We start from the raw sequence: 13,987 nt of genomic DNA on the forward strand, positions 1-13,987 counted from the left end.
GGCAGCAGGAAAATGTCTTGACTGTGTGCACCTGCGGGTTTCAGGAATGCAGCAGGAGAATGCCTTGTCTGTGCATGCGGGCTGGCTTTAGGCTGAGAGTGGGAGCAGGCAACAACTGTTTACATTTGCCAGTCCCAGGCATAGAGTGGGAGAATGCCATGACTGCTTGCACTTGCCTGCTGTAGCCAAGAAGCTGGGGAGTGCTGCAACCACCTGCAGTCTCTGGCTTTGGCAAGGCAGTGGGATAGTGCCATGACTGCTCACCCCCACTTTCTTACCTAGGCCATAGGAGGGTGCTGCCTCTAAGCTTGGCCCCTGTGCTAGCTGGGTAGATGGACTGTGCAAAAATGGCATCCACTAGCACCTCCATCTCTGGGGAGAATTTCAACCATTCCCCTCCCCTCCAACAGGTGCTTTCAGATCAACAAATGAATCTCCATCATATATGGTCTAGGCACTTTTCAAACTGCTGGGTTTTGTTGTTGTTGTTGTTGTTTGTTTTTTGCTGATTCTCATGTTGAATGAGACTGCACATGAACCCTTTAAAAGGGGAATCTCAGTTTTCCATAGCATTTTGGGTCCCCTGGACATCAGTCCTATTGGTTTTCTAAACCAGGTGTGTGGGAGGCTCCTCTCTGATGCTGATCCCAGAGATTGGGGTGACTTTTCTAAGACACCACCCCTCACTTCTCTGAAAGAAGCACCAGACTGGTGAGATCCCTTCCTTTTGTGTGTCACTGGACCCAGTGCGGGATTTATGTCGAGACCATGTCTCTGCCTCTCCTGGCCATCTAGATGTGGTCTTTTTATCTTTGTTGTGGAGAAGTAGTTCATCTAGTTTTCAGATCTTTTTCAGTGGGACTTACTCCATATGTAGCTATAGATCTGGTGTGTCTGTGGGAAGAGGTAAATTCAGGGTGTTCCTACACCACCATCTTGTAGTAGTCACCTCAAATTCTCTTGATGACTTGAGGAAACTTTTAGGCCTGGGCACAAACTCATTGGCTTATCTCAGGATTTGCCAGTCCTAAATCCACGACTCCCCACTTCTCTTCCTAGAAATGACAATTAGATACCAGCACATTCCTTCAAGCATGAAATGACAGTTTTAGTATTCTAAAAATCAGAGATTTCTATGGAAAGTTTTATGTTTTTTAAAGTTAAATGTATTTTTACCTGTGAATGGACCAATGCTTTATCATATGGTAGTTTATTTGGTATTCCTTCTTGTTAAAGGTCTTCTTCTGCTTGATCTCCCCAGTACTAAAGCTTGGAAGTAATTGCCTTTTCTTCCCTGAGGGAGAGAAAGAGAGAGAGAGAGAGAGAGAGAGGGAGGGAGAGAGAGTCTTTGCATGGGTATACCTGTATATCTAGCAGCCTGTTTTATCTGGGACTATCATTCTAAGTTATTTCTCTTCTTTCCCCCTCTTTTGTCTCTGCCACTCAAACCAATTTCACCCATCCACCCGCTCTCATTTGGGATAATAGCCTCTCTTTTTGCCATCGTCTTGTCATGTTTGATTCGGCTGCACAAGGTTTTTAAATTAGCCAAAACGTTTGCATGCTGGGCTCACTCTGCTGCCACAATGTGTTGCAGAGCCGCCACACCACTTGATGCTGATATTGATGATTGTGCAGAAAAAAATAAGAGATGGTTGGTGGCTGTTGTAAGACTCATTCATGCCAAGCCCCTTTTATACAACAGAGAGGGAAGAGGAGAGAGATCGCCTGTTTTTCTGCTGCCTAGCTGGTCATCCCATTGTGCGTGTGCCAGGCTCCTGCTGGGAGATTACGGTCTTGCTAGGCCTATGATTGTAGAAATAAAAACAGTAAAAAAATAAATCGAAATAAGAGATGTGCACTTAAATTCAATGACTTGCTGCTGATGGGTTTTAACTCACAGGTGAGAGAGGAACCTAATTTTATTTCATTTCATCCTATCTGTCCTCAAGTTATTGGAGACTAACAGAATGGATTCTTGCCATGAGAAGCCTAAGGGTATAACCACAATAAAGGAAACTAGAGGACAAAAAAGCTTGGGGCTTCTAAAATGGTTTGCTATTCGTAGGTCTGAGGTGGGGCATCATGTTTTGTAAAACTTACCGATTACTTTCATTGTTTTTGTTAGGTTTGAAAATCAGTCTAATGATAAAAATTTGTCTTTTGTTTACCATTCCAGAGTTTTGTTAAGATCTCATCATTGGCTTCTTTGCTCACCCTGCATAAGCAGGACCTAGAATGCCCAAAATATTGCATTTGTTTGGGAGGGAAATACATAATTCAGCATATATATATGTTAACTCTGTTGTTTGAGACAGTGTGACTCTTGAGCTAAGTCCACATGATTCTAGAGCAATGGGATTTAAAAAAATAGAAACTTCAATAAATCAAACAGTTATTTCACTTGCAAAACATCAAAAAATTGCTCTAGCTAAGTTCCATTGTTAAATGTTGTAATATAAATATCACACGATATTTATATTTATGTAAATATAAATATTACAGCCTTTTTTTTTTTTTTTGAGCTGTGTTTTTCTAGTTCACATGACTCCTGTTACTGATTATTTTGTAATTCTTTTAAAGGACTGGGCATTGTCATGCACTTCATCTTGCCACTCTTTTCCATTGTCAAGTTCAATAGAGCTTTTGGCATCTTTTCTCCTCTCCCACCTCTGGTGAAGCATGCCTCCCGGACAAAGCTAATTCCAATCCTGCCTAGGTTCCCTGAGATTTAACTTTATGGGTTGGTCCCACACATGCTGACTTCCTCTGGTTCCAATGACCTCTTTTCTACTGTAGGAAAAAACAAACAAGCAAACAAACAAAAAAACTTCCCACATCCTGATAACTGCTCAAAGAACTGCCCTGCTTTTCTCACTTCCTTCACCATCAATTTTCTTATAAAAAATGTTTCATGGACCTGGTCTCCACCAAATTGTCCCACCCTACTTGTGATCTGGTGCTGCCTCACCACTGTCCTTCAGTTCCTGCCTCTGTGGTCTCCAGTGACCTTCCAGTTATGGGATCCATTGATCTTTTTTGAGTTCCCGTATTCTTCAGTTCCCACTCGCTGTGTTTAATGGCACTTTCTTGTATCTAACACTTTCTTGTTCCTCAAGTTTACATGATCCTGTACTTGCCTGAATTTCTCCCTATTTCTCATATGACATTTTGTTTCCATTGCTACCCAGCATCTGGTTTATCATTGTTCCACGAGTAGGACTTCAAAGCTTACATCTGTGTGTGTAACACCCATTTGTACATTCCAGTCTCAGGCTGTCTTCTAATTACCAGTAACCCTTCAAATGCTGGTCACATCGACTTGGATGTGCTGCCTGAAGATCCACTTGCCCATTTTTCAGTTTTCCTTCTCTTCTTTTCCAAGTTATCACTTCCTGACCATCTGATTTTGTTAATGGCTCACCCTTTATGCCAACATCCACAGTGGAAAAAACCTCCCACGTCATCTTGACTCTTTCTCATCTTGTTTTACAAGCTTGCAAACTGCATTAACTGTACAATATTTTATTCCATCCTCATTGCAGTGCTATTAGTTAGGACACTGCTGTTCCCTTTGTTCATTCTAAAATGAGGAACTAGAGACCCTTGGTCTCATCTCAGTTTTGACATTCAGGGCCCCATTGTTCTTTTGATAAAATATCCAGTTTTCCCTGCAAAAGGTCATTGCACAGGCAATTTTTGAGCCCTTACTATCTGCATGCATGGAGAATAACATGACATTCGGGGCTCTCCCCAAGTCAGCCTCAACATATGCGTTACTCATGCTATGATGTTGACACCTGCTTGTTCTGTAGAGCTATGAATGGGTAGCACAGTGCTGGCAGGTTTTCCCCAGCAAAATCTCTGAAGAACACTTTCTAGATGAACAATGATATACAGTAGCCTGAGGGCAACTATACTGAGAGAAATTGGTAATTGGATTAACCACCTTGATTTAGACAGATGATTTTTCTCTCCCCTAAATTTAGCCTTAAGCAGTATCTACTGACTATTCCTTTAAAGAGGGGTAAAAAAAGAACCACAGTGAGGGTACTAATTGGCCAATTGTTATGTAGAATTTTTCACAGAAATGATGAGTCCAGATTTTGAAGAGTGGCCAAGCTACCTAGAAGTGGTAAAGTATCAACATACCATAAAGCCTGCAGATCTACAGATACCTCATAATTATTATTAAAACAAAACAGCCTAGGAAATTTTGCTATGGCTGGTGATGATACCCACAGCCTTGGAACTGGATTTCAAAGGCTCTGGATCTTATTGTTGAACTTTTGTGACCAAATGGGTTTCTTCACCTGATGTATTGTCTCTAAATTACACATTTTCAAAATACTGTGTGATGGAATAATATTTTTATAATAATATCTGAAGTGCACCTTTCTTGTTCTTTTGAGAAAATATCCAGTTTTCCCTGCAAAAGGTCATTGCACAGGCAATTTTTGAGCCCTTACTATCTGCAAGGCATTCCATGAGATGAGTGTGCATAGGGAGGATCAGCCTCTGGAGCTTCAGAGCAAAGTGGTAGAGAATTGTGAACACAGGATGCCTACCGTAATGTGAGTTTAGTGCAGTCGTTGCTTTTCAATTGTTCAGTTTTTCTCTTCAGTTGTTCTTTTACTCTCCTAAATCGCATGGACAGCCTGGAAGAGAAAAATGAAATCAAATTGAAAAGTGAAGCTGATGGTGGAGGACTTTTTAAAAAGACCCTGTGGCTCAGTCGGTTAAGCGTCTGCCTTCGGCTTAGGTCATGATCCCAGGGTCCTAGGATCAAGTCCCACATCGGGTTCCCTGCTCAGCGGGGAGCCTGCTTCTCCCTCTGCCTGCTGCTCCCCCTGCTTGTGCTGTCTTTCTCTCTCTCTCTCTCTCAAATAAATAAAATCTTTAAAAATATATATATAATGAAATGAAATAGCCTTGTCTTCTACCAGATTCTGGGCCTTGGGGCTTGCTGTCAGGTTACCCAGTTTACTCATTAGCAAATATGATCATTCTATCAATGTTGCTTGCTGCTTTTATTCCCCGAGTTGTTAGGTATAAGATGCTCCCCAGACCCTGACTGTTTACTGAAAGGGTTATATGTATGATTCTGAAGTGGGATGACATTTCCCTAAATAACTTCTTTCTCACTCATGGTTTAGGAGAATAATGCTTATATTCTCCACCTACAGGGGTAACCTGGCCAGAACTCATAGTCAAAAGGAACTTTCCATTCAGCTTGGGAGCTTCCGTCCATGTCAAGCAAGAAGGAATTCCTCAAAATGCATATCATACTTCTCCTTTCATCCATATAGTGTTTTGCTTTTGCCACAATAAATGAATGCCGCTCATGAGAGATGGTGGTGGCTTTAAAAATGGGGCAGGGGGGGTGGATAGGAAAAATATTTAATCCAAAAAATACTAAATGCAAAATGATACCAAATGAGTCATTTTGTAGTGCCTGCTTGCAGAGAGACAAGTGCACCCTCTACTTTTGCATTAGTATTTTGCCACTTATACGGCGTGAGTGAGCCCAAAGGGACCTGTGGGGACCTTGGAGTCTCTGTGTAGCAAAATAAAGCATAAAAATTCATTTGCAGACACTGGCAGCTCCCAGCTTTCTACCCAGGTGAAAAAAGCAACTTGGGAAAAAGAACAGTGGATAATAGTCTTCTAACTTAAAAAAAAAAAAAAAAAAAAAAAAAAAAAATATATATATATATATATATATATATATATATATATATATATATATAGGGCGCCTGGGTGGCTCAGTTGGTTAAGCAACTGCCTTCGGCTCAGGTCATGATCCTGGAGTCCCTGGATCGAGTCCCACATCGGGCTCCCTGCTCGACGGGGTGTCTGCTTCTCCCTCTGACCCTCCCCTCTCTCATGTGCTCTCTCTCTCTCTCTCATTCTCTCTGTCTCAAATAAAATAAATAAAGTCTTTAAAAAAATAAAAAAATATATATGTATGCAATAAATATATATATATATGCATGCCATGTAAGTGACCAGCAAATGACAAATGACAAATATCTTTCTTAGCATTTGAGGGCTTATTTCTACCCCATCTCTGACCAACCCTTACATTTAAAGACCTAAGAAGGCCTTATTAATAATAATGAGTCCTGGTTTCCTTCAACCCATTGCCTGGAAAATTATTTGTAGATGATTAAGAATTAACTATGTCCAAATGAATATCCTGTTGTATTGGATGAGAATGATCTAACATCGTTATCTAAAAGTTTATCTTAGGTAATTTCAAATGTATTTGTTATTTCTATTAATATTTAGTAATAAAGTTTAAGGATTTATTCTCTTTGTCTCTGTCTCTCTGTCTCTTTGTTGAATGAGAGACAGAAAAACCCTTGTTTTCCCCAGAGCTCTGTCTCCTCAGGCTTCATTTGGTAAAAGCAAGTTTAGATTAGATAATTTTAGTTCTTTGTGTGGAGCTATTTTTAAATGTAATTTTTGCTAATAATGCAATTAGTTGTGTCTTTTGCATAATTTGCAATACGGTGTTGAAGTTTAAAAAGCTTCATTTTATTTTAATTAACAACTGATCGGTAATAATAACCAAGCGGCTGCTAACATTACCAGCCTTAACTCTTAAAAAGGAGAAAAAAGGCAGCAGACACATACCTCTTCCTCCTCCTTCCCCTCCCCCCTTTGAAATATTTAATAAGAATGCCATGTATAAAATTACCCTGTTGGAGAGAACAGGAGCTGCATCCCAATATAGACGGCAGTGGAAAATCACTCCAAACTGCATGACGCCCTCCCCCCCCACGCCCCACCCTTTTCTAATTGTCTGTCCCATAGTTCAGTTGTGGGGGTGGGAGCATGCAGGGGTATTGTGACATTTCAGTTTACTGTTCCCAACAATTCCTTTGCACATTCCATTAGCACATTATTTATAGCTTCATAAAAGGGTCCTTTTCTCCCCCTTCTAACAATATCCTTGTATCTCTGATGATAATGCTATCTGAGGATTGAACTGTTATTTTTAAAAAATCTATTCCCTAAGTTGACTCCTCATTGGCTCACTCCATTCAGCATCCCTCCTGTCACACTTAAAAGTCTGCCCACAAATCCTCTCTGGAGACATGGCTCAAATGGAGCAGTTGAAAAAAAAGTCTGAGAGAGGCTTGGAGCCGATATCCTACATCTTACAACCCGCAGTTCTGACACTGCCGAGAGCCCTGAACTCCAGATGCTTGTATAAACAAGACTTCTGGAAGTCATTACCTCATAACTCCTCATAAGCTTACACCTGACAAGCCTCTCCAACAGAGAGGGCTGTGTTTTCCCTAATACATTCCTTTTTGAACCCACTTGTTAGTCAAGCGTTGTGCACACTAACTACAAAAAGGACTCTGTGTCTGGGGCATAAATTACTCTTCTGTGCCACTGTCTTCCAGCACCCCCCAGTTATGGATTACTTCGTTCTCAACTTGACAGGAACATAATTAGAACTGTTGATGAAATCTACCAAATTGTTCCTCCGTGGCCTCAGTGGTCAGGAAATTTGGCTGAGGCATATTTGTCACCGATGTGGAGGCTCTAAACACTTCATATTAACTATGTTATTAATGTGCTCATGAATTGGTAACACTTGAAGGGAGCCCAGCCCTAATGGCACCTCGCAATGAATACAGTGTAGAGCCGCATTAAAAGTTTCAGCAGGGAAGAAAATGCTAATAAAATTCCCGAGTAGATGTGTGTGTGTTTTCTGTCGGCACATTGATGCTTTCATTTCAAAACATGGCCTTTTTGCAGGCCTTTGCCGAGACCACAGTTTTTGTATTATTGAGTCTGCTGCTATTTTAGTTACTGCTTAGTCCCGTAAATCCTCTAAAAGGTGAGAAGGCGGTGAAGTAGAGTAGTAACAGTGAGGTTTTTTGGAGTGAGGCAGGTCTGTGTTCAAATCGTGACTTCCTCACTTATTAGCCATGAGCTTAAACATGCCGCTTTACCTTGTCCTGCCTCATTTTCCTCATCAGTAAAACGGGGGTAGCGTAGTTGTAGGGAATTAAGTGAAAACATTTCTCAAAGAATTTAGCAGTGTTTGGTTAGTGCTCAGTGAACGGCCCTCTTATGATGGTGATGGTGACGAGGAGGAGGCTGATGATGATGATGAACCCCAGCCCAATCACTCCTATCCTTGGAGATTTCTCCTTGTTTATGCATATTTCTCCTTGCATATGCATATTTCTCCTTGCATATGCATATGTATATGCTCCAGCGTGGCAGGAACTCTGGTGTTCTTTAAGTAGTGGTTATAGTATTAGTGAAAGGATACATTTCACAGGTTAATATCAAACGGGCTGTTGATTAGACAATAAAACCATGGTCATTCTCTCAATGTGATTCACATTTATTGAGACAGCTTCATCTTCTGTTAAGTGTCATTTAGGCATATACCTAATTCCCATTGTTTTTCCTCTCTTTAACAAGGTCTTGAGCCCCTTTTCTGTGTGCATATTACGTATTAAATAGGATGATCCTTAATGCTTCATTTGTATCCCTAACCATGGGATACCAGGGAGTTGACAAATGTTCACTAAGCTGCGTACCACAATCAGCTGTTATAAAAACAATGTAGAGTAAGACAATGGGTTAATAAAAGAGTAAGGATAAATGAGGTACCACTGGAGAGAGAACAGCATTCTTTACATACAGATTCCAGCATCACTGAAAATGGAGTAGCGAGGTTATTGGTCACTGAAATACAGCCTTTGGTTTCACCTGTTAATTAGACATGAAAAAAGTGTAAAATAACTTCCTTATGACCAGCTTTTCATTTGGGGGTTAATGCACTGTGCCTAGGTTTTTCTACCTGTAGAGAATACAAATGCCAATACATACAGAGACAACAAGAGGTCTCTAAAATGTTAAAGAAAAGAGCTTGTTGTACCTCCTCCACCCCCAAGAATAGATTATTTTATTGAGAAGGCACATGCATTCCTTTGTCTTAAACATTTGTTAAGCTTTTACTATGGCTAAATACTTTGAATAGTAATCCTCTGATGTAGGTACTATAAGCATCCTCACCTGGCAGATGCGAAAGTAGAGGTTAGGTGAGGCACCTGGGTGGCTCAGCCTGTTAAGCGTCTGCCTTCTGCTTAGGTCATGATCCTGGGGTCTTGGGATCCAGCCCCATGTCTGGCTCTCTGCTCAGCGGGGAGTCTGCTTCTCTCTCTCTCTGCTCCTCCCCCTGCTCACTCACTCACTCTCTCTCTTTCTCTCTCAAACAAATAAAGTCTTTTAAAAAATGAAAACATAGGTTAGGTAACGTGGCCCCCATTTGCCACTGCATACCTTTCTTTTGGGGAAGGAGGCACTTTGCAGAAAAACCCAACCAGCCAAACAGAAGGCAGGTAAAAACATCCTTACGTTAAGGTATTTTCAGAGTTTTAAGCCCACATCAATCAAACAAAAACACAACTTGCCTTCTATCCTTTGCAGAGTATGGATAAAAATTTGGCTTTGTCATGTATCAAAAGAAAATGTTTCCTGCCTGCTAAGAGGGTTGTAAGGGTCCCAGGCTCCGGCCAAACTCTCCTCCCTCTGGGAAATAGCTCCCGAATTCAAAATCTGGTTCTTTCTTGGGGATGAGAGATGTTCTGTCATTGTTAATTTCAACCAACAAAGACTAAAGGTTTAAGCAGAGAATAATGAGCAGTGAAACAGTGGAAGATGATTTGTGTAAGCACAATACTAAGAGCTAGAGATGTAAAGAGAATGCAGAAGTTCATATTTTTCTTGATCATGCCCCCATTTTTCAGCCTGTGAAACACTGTCCATCTTTCAGGGCCCTTCTTCGATGCTACCCTATATATAAAGACTTTCTGGCTTCCAGGTCTATTTGGAATTAACCTTCCCTTTCCCCAATTTCCCTTAGCATTTAAATTGTATTTATGGTTATTTATATGACTCTATTAGGCCTTACTTGATTGTGAGCGACCAGGTCTCATTTACTTTTCACATTCTCCATACATTCAACCTGACACTATAGACAGAGCTGTATACCGTGCTCTTCATTTGACCAGTTGGTGAAACAGAGTAATACACAAAAAGTCTATTTAAGAAAGGCTAAGTGTCAAATGGCTTATATGAAATAAGTTCTATATTAAACAAGAGGGAAGAAAAACTATGGAGGGTTAGAGAATTTTAAGAAACTTCACCTCACTGCAAGGAAATAGTATTATTATTCATGGGGAGGTTAAATTACTCTAGGTCATGCAGTTAGTGAGGGACAGAGCTTGGATTTTATCACAGCATTCCCCACAGTTACTGTCAGATGACAGAAATCAAAATAAATATGACATAACTACAGATCACATTTTAATAAGTTTAAAAAACCAGCACAGAATAAGGTGTGTCTTGTTACAATAAGAGAGAACATTTTAGAGACTTAGTTTTAAATAAAATCATCAGACCAGTGTATGACCATGTTATTTTTAACATAAGTTTTCCAGTAACAAGATAATGCATATCTACTGTAAAATATTTTAAGAATACAGACCAACCTAAAGAAGAAAATGAACATTACCATAATTCCTTTATCCACAGAATATTACACTATTATCATTTAGTATAAATAATTCTTCCAAGGTTTTTTTATGATCATAACCTGTAAATCTGAGCTGTATTTTTCTTGCAGTTTTGAAGCAGTCAATACTTCAATGTCAAAATCTGTGACAGGCAGTGAGGGCCAGTCTCCTTCTGATATAGCTGGGAACGAGAGAACTTAAAGCACTCTCATGAAAATTCTGCCCCCGTTGTAGATACTGAAGGATACTGACCAATGGCCACTTGGTCAGTTGATCATTGCAGAGCTTTCCAAGCCCTTCTAGAATGAAACTGTGGAAACGTACAAAGGAATAATTTCAAGTTCCTTTCTGAATTAAGGACCAGACATAATCTAGGATCATTTTACTGAGGACTCGGGGATCTAGAGCTACCTGGGTGGCTCAGGCTGTTAAGCGTCTGCCTTTGGCTCCAGTCGTGATCTCAGGGTCTTCAGCAGGGAGCCTGCTTCTTCCTCTCCCTCTGCCTTTCCCCCTGCTCATCCTCATTTGCTCTCTCTCAAATAAATAAAATCTTTAAAAAAGATTGAAAAAATAAAAATTAAAAATTAAAAAAAAAAAAGACTCTGGGATCCAACCTGAGATTGGAATTTATGTAGTATGGCCTAAAATTAAGAGCGAGACCTTTGGATTCAGAAACATGAGGTCCCTTAAACCCTCAGTTTCCTTTTCTGTAAAATGGGATCAATAATATTCACCCTAAAAGCTTGATAGTATAAGGATGAAATTAAATTGAGAAATGCTTCTAAAGCAATTTTCACATGACAGCCAATAATATTCGAATAATATAATAGCAGTATTATCACTAACCTCTGCTTATCACCTGTCGTGACTCCTGAGCCAAGTGGTAAATGGCGCTCGATAGAACCGGCAAGCTCAGATCACACAGCGGGGACTTCCCACTCAAGGTCAGTAGGTTCGCCAGCATGCGTTATTCCGCACCGCGCATTGGATTCTGATACTACAGTTCACTGTATTGTTTGTTTACAAATCCAGATAAATGTGTTGTACTAGATTGTACTTTAGCCAATGTGCGTTGACTTACTGATTGCACACCGTCTGTGTGTCTCTGTGCATGTGTGTGTTTTTTCCTTTAACATTTGCTTAGATCATGGTGACTTGAACTAACACTCAGCTTAAATTCAAAGTAACTCTGTCTGCTCTCCCTTTACATCTCAACATATGGGAATATTTAGGTTAATCTTGCTGTTCTCTAGTTTTGTTAGCAAGGGAAATATAAGAAACTCGAGTGGGAGTTTATGCTCCCGGCTATATGCTACAGAATTGACATGGATTGACCCTTCAACTGAGACAATAGGTTGGCTCCCTTGGTTGGGAAGGGCTTGCCACAGAAGAGCTAATGGATTCTTTTAGAATCTGGGGCTCAGTTGGTAATGGGAGACTCATCTGCCTAAGACTATGTACCTTTCAGTACTAGTCTGAGGATACTGTACCAATATGTTTCCAGAGGGTCCTTGTTAGGATGCTGATGCCAAGGAGATATATTACTTTAAGTCTTCCTCTATCTAAAAGGCTTTCTAGAGTATATGCAACCTCACTGAGATCACACAGCTATTTGGGGGCAGAGACTGGATTGAACCCAGAGCTGCTAAGTTCTACCGACTGTCCATCCTTCCAGCATCAATACAAACCAAACTGACTTGTCTCATTCTTTATTAGCTTCTTTGTGTTACATTCAATATAACTTGGAATCCACCATCTCAGATTTTCAGGCTGTCTTTTCCTTCTTTCAGTCTCTGAAGCATTGCTAGCAAATTCAGAGGCCTTGTTTCCCTTATGATAACATTGCATTTGCAAAGCTCCTTACACTGTGTCTTTGCCTGCATTATCCTATTGGACACTTACAGCAACTCAGTGTGGGTATTATTACCCATGTTTTTCTGTGTTCTTTTTACCAGGAGAACATCTAAGCACTATTCACATATGTAAACAGTAGTGGTGGAGCTCATTCCCACATACTGTTCTTCTGAGGCTCAGGGCAAGGATTTCTCCGTTCAAACCTTGCCTTAAAGGGCAGGGAGAATGTGCAAGAAGGACTCGTCTCTTGGCCCAGAGCTTTCAGAACTGATCTGTAGGGGTAACTTTGCCCACATTTTCTGCATAGCTGGTCATGAAGTGCAGATGAGGGCCCACCATCACTCTCATGATTTTCATGGTGTGGGGCCCAAACCTGACGATAAAGAGAGGCTTCTGTAAGAAGCAGCCAGATGGATCAAGTTATCAAGACTAGGCCTCCTGGCCACCGTGAAAAATTCTCTAGGCTGTTGACCTCCTAATCCCAGTACAACCTCTGTCTTCAAGCAGGACCAGATGCAGACAGACATTGAATATATGCTTTTAAAACAGTATTCTTCTCTGAGTAGGGTGAGGCAGGTAGACCCCAAATTCAACATGGTGCTTGGTTTGTTACTTCCCATCTTCATTTCACAGATAAAATGTGCTGCAGCCATCAGCATAAGACACTAGTTTGGTAAATTTTTGTGTGCGTTCAGCACCCTTGATCTGGAGCATACGCGAGCGGATGCTTGTGTTTGAAATGATGACTCACAGTTAATCATTATAAGAAATAGGCTTCCCACTTCATAAACTCTAGGAAAGACTGTTTTCTTTTCCTAACATTTAAATTACTCAGCCATTTAATGCATTAAAACCCAATTATACCTTAGTATGTTGGAGAATTTCAAAAGCTATTCCCTGCAGCATCTGTGCCTAAGACTGCATTTTATCATTCAGTTGTTCAAACTCTAATACAGGATTTACCATAAAAAACAGGAAGAAGAAAAAGAAGCTTAAAACACAGAGAAGCACATGACAAGACCTTGGCATTGCTCCCTAAAATGGCAGTTCTTGAGGAATGTGGGGCAAGGAATCTTGTTTCCCAGCTGGTTTGGACTTTGCTCCATGCTTAGGTGTGCATGTGGTTATATCAGGAAAAGGATAAAGAAGAGAAATGTCTTGCAGCTGGGAGCCCGTAAAGGGTGTATACAAAATGAACGTGGTCATTGTAATGGGGGGCAGTGGATAAGTAGCAAAAGTTGGGAATATTACTTTAATGCTTTGTACTTTGTGTGTGTGTGTGTGTGTGTGTGTGTGTGTGTGTGTGTGTGTGTGTGTGTGTGTGAAGCCTACAGCACCTGGGTATAACTGGGCAGTCTTCCCCCCCTGCTTAGCTTCCCAGATCAGACGAGACCCGGGATGTTCAGGGTGGTGTGGCCATAGACAAAGATCTGGAACGTGTCACACATCTGTGCATTATCCTTGTGTAGGCCCCATGCTAATCTTCTCCGTATCATTCCAATTTTAGTATATGGGCTGCCGAAGCAATCACAACTGCAATGCTTTTTGCACAATAGGTGATGAAATCACAGTCCGCTAGC

At 40.7% G+C, this 13,987-nt stretch overlaps 1 protein-coding gene and 1 non-coding gene across 5 annotated transcripts in view; one reads left to right on the forward strand and one right to left on the reverse strand.

Moving 5' to 3' along the window:
- ESRRG (estrogen related receptor gamma) overlaps window positions 1-13,987 on the forward strand; it is a 615,169-nt gene that overhangs the window by 283,250 nt on the left and 317,932 nt on the right. The gene's annotated exons all lie outside the window — the stretch shown is intronic.
- On the reverse strand, window positions 13,832-13,936 carry LOC113933756. Its single transcript, XR_003523460.1, has one exon. It is a non-coding gene; the product is annotated as a U6 spliceosomal RNA (small nuclear RNA).

This window comes from Zalophus californianus, chromosome 10 (genome assembly GCF_009762305.2).
Source record: "Zalophus californianus isolate mZalCal1 chromosome 10, mZalCal1.pri.v2, whole genome shotgun sequence".
Classification (NCBI taxonomy): Eukaryota; Metazoa; Chordata; class Mammalia; order Carnivora; family Otariidae; genus Zalophus; species Zalophus californianus.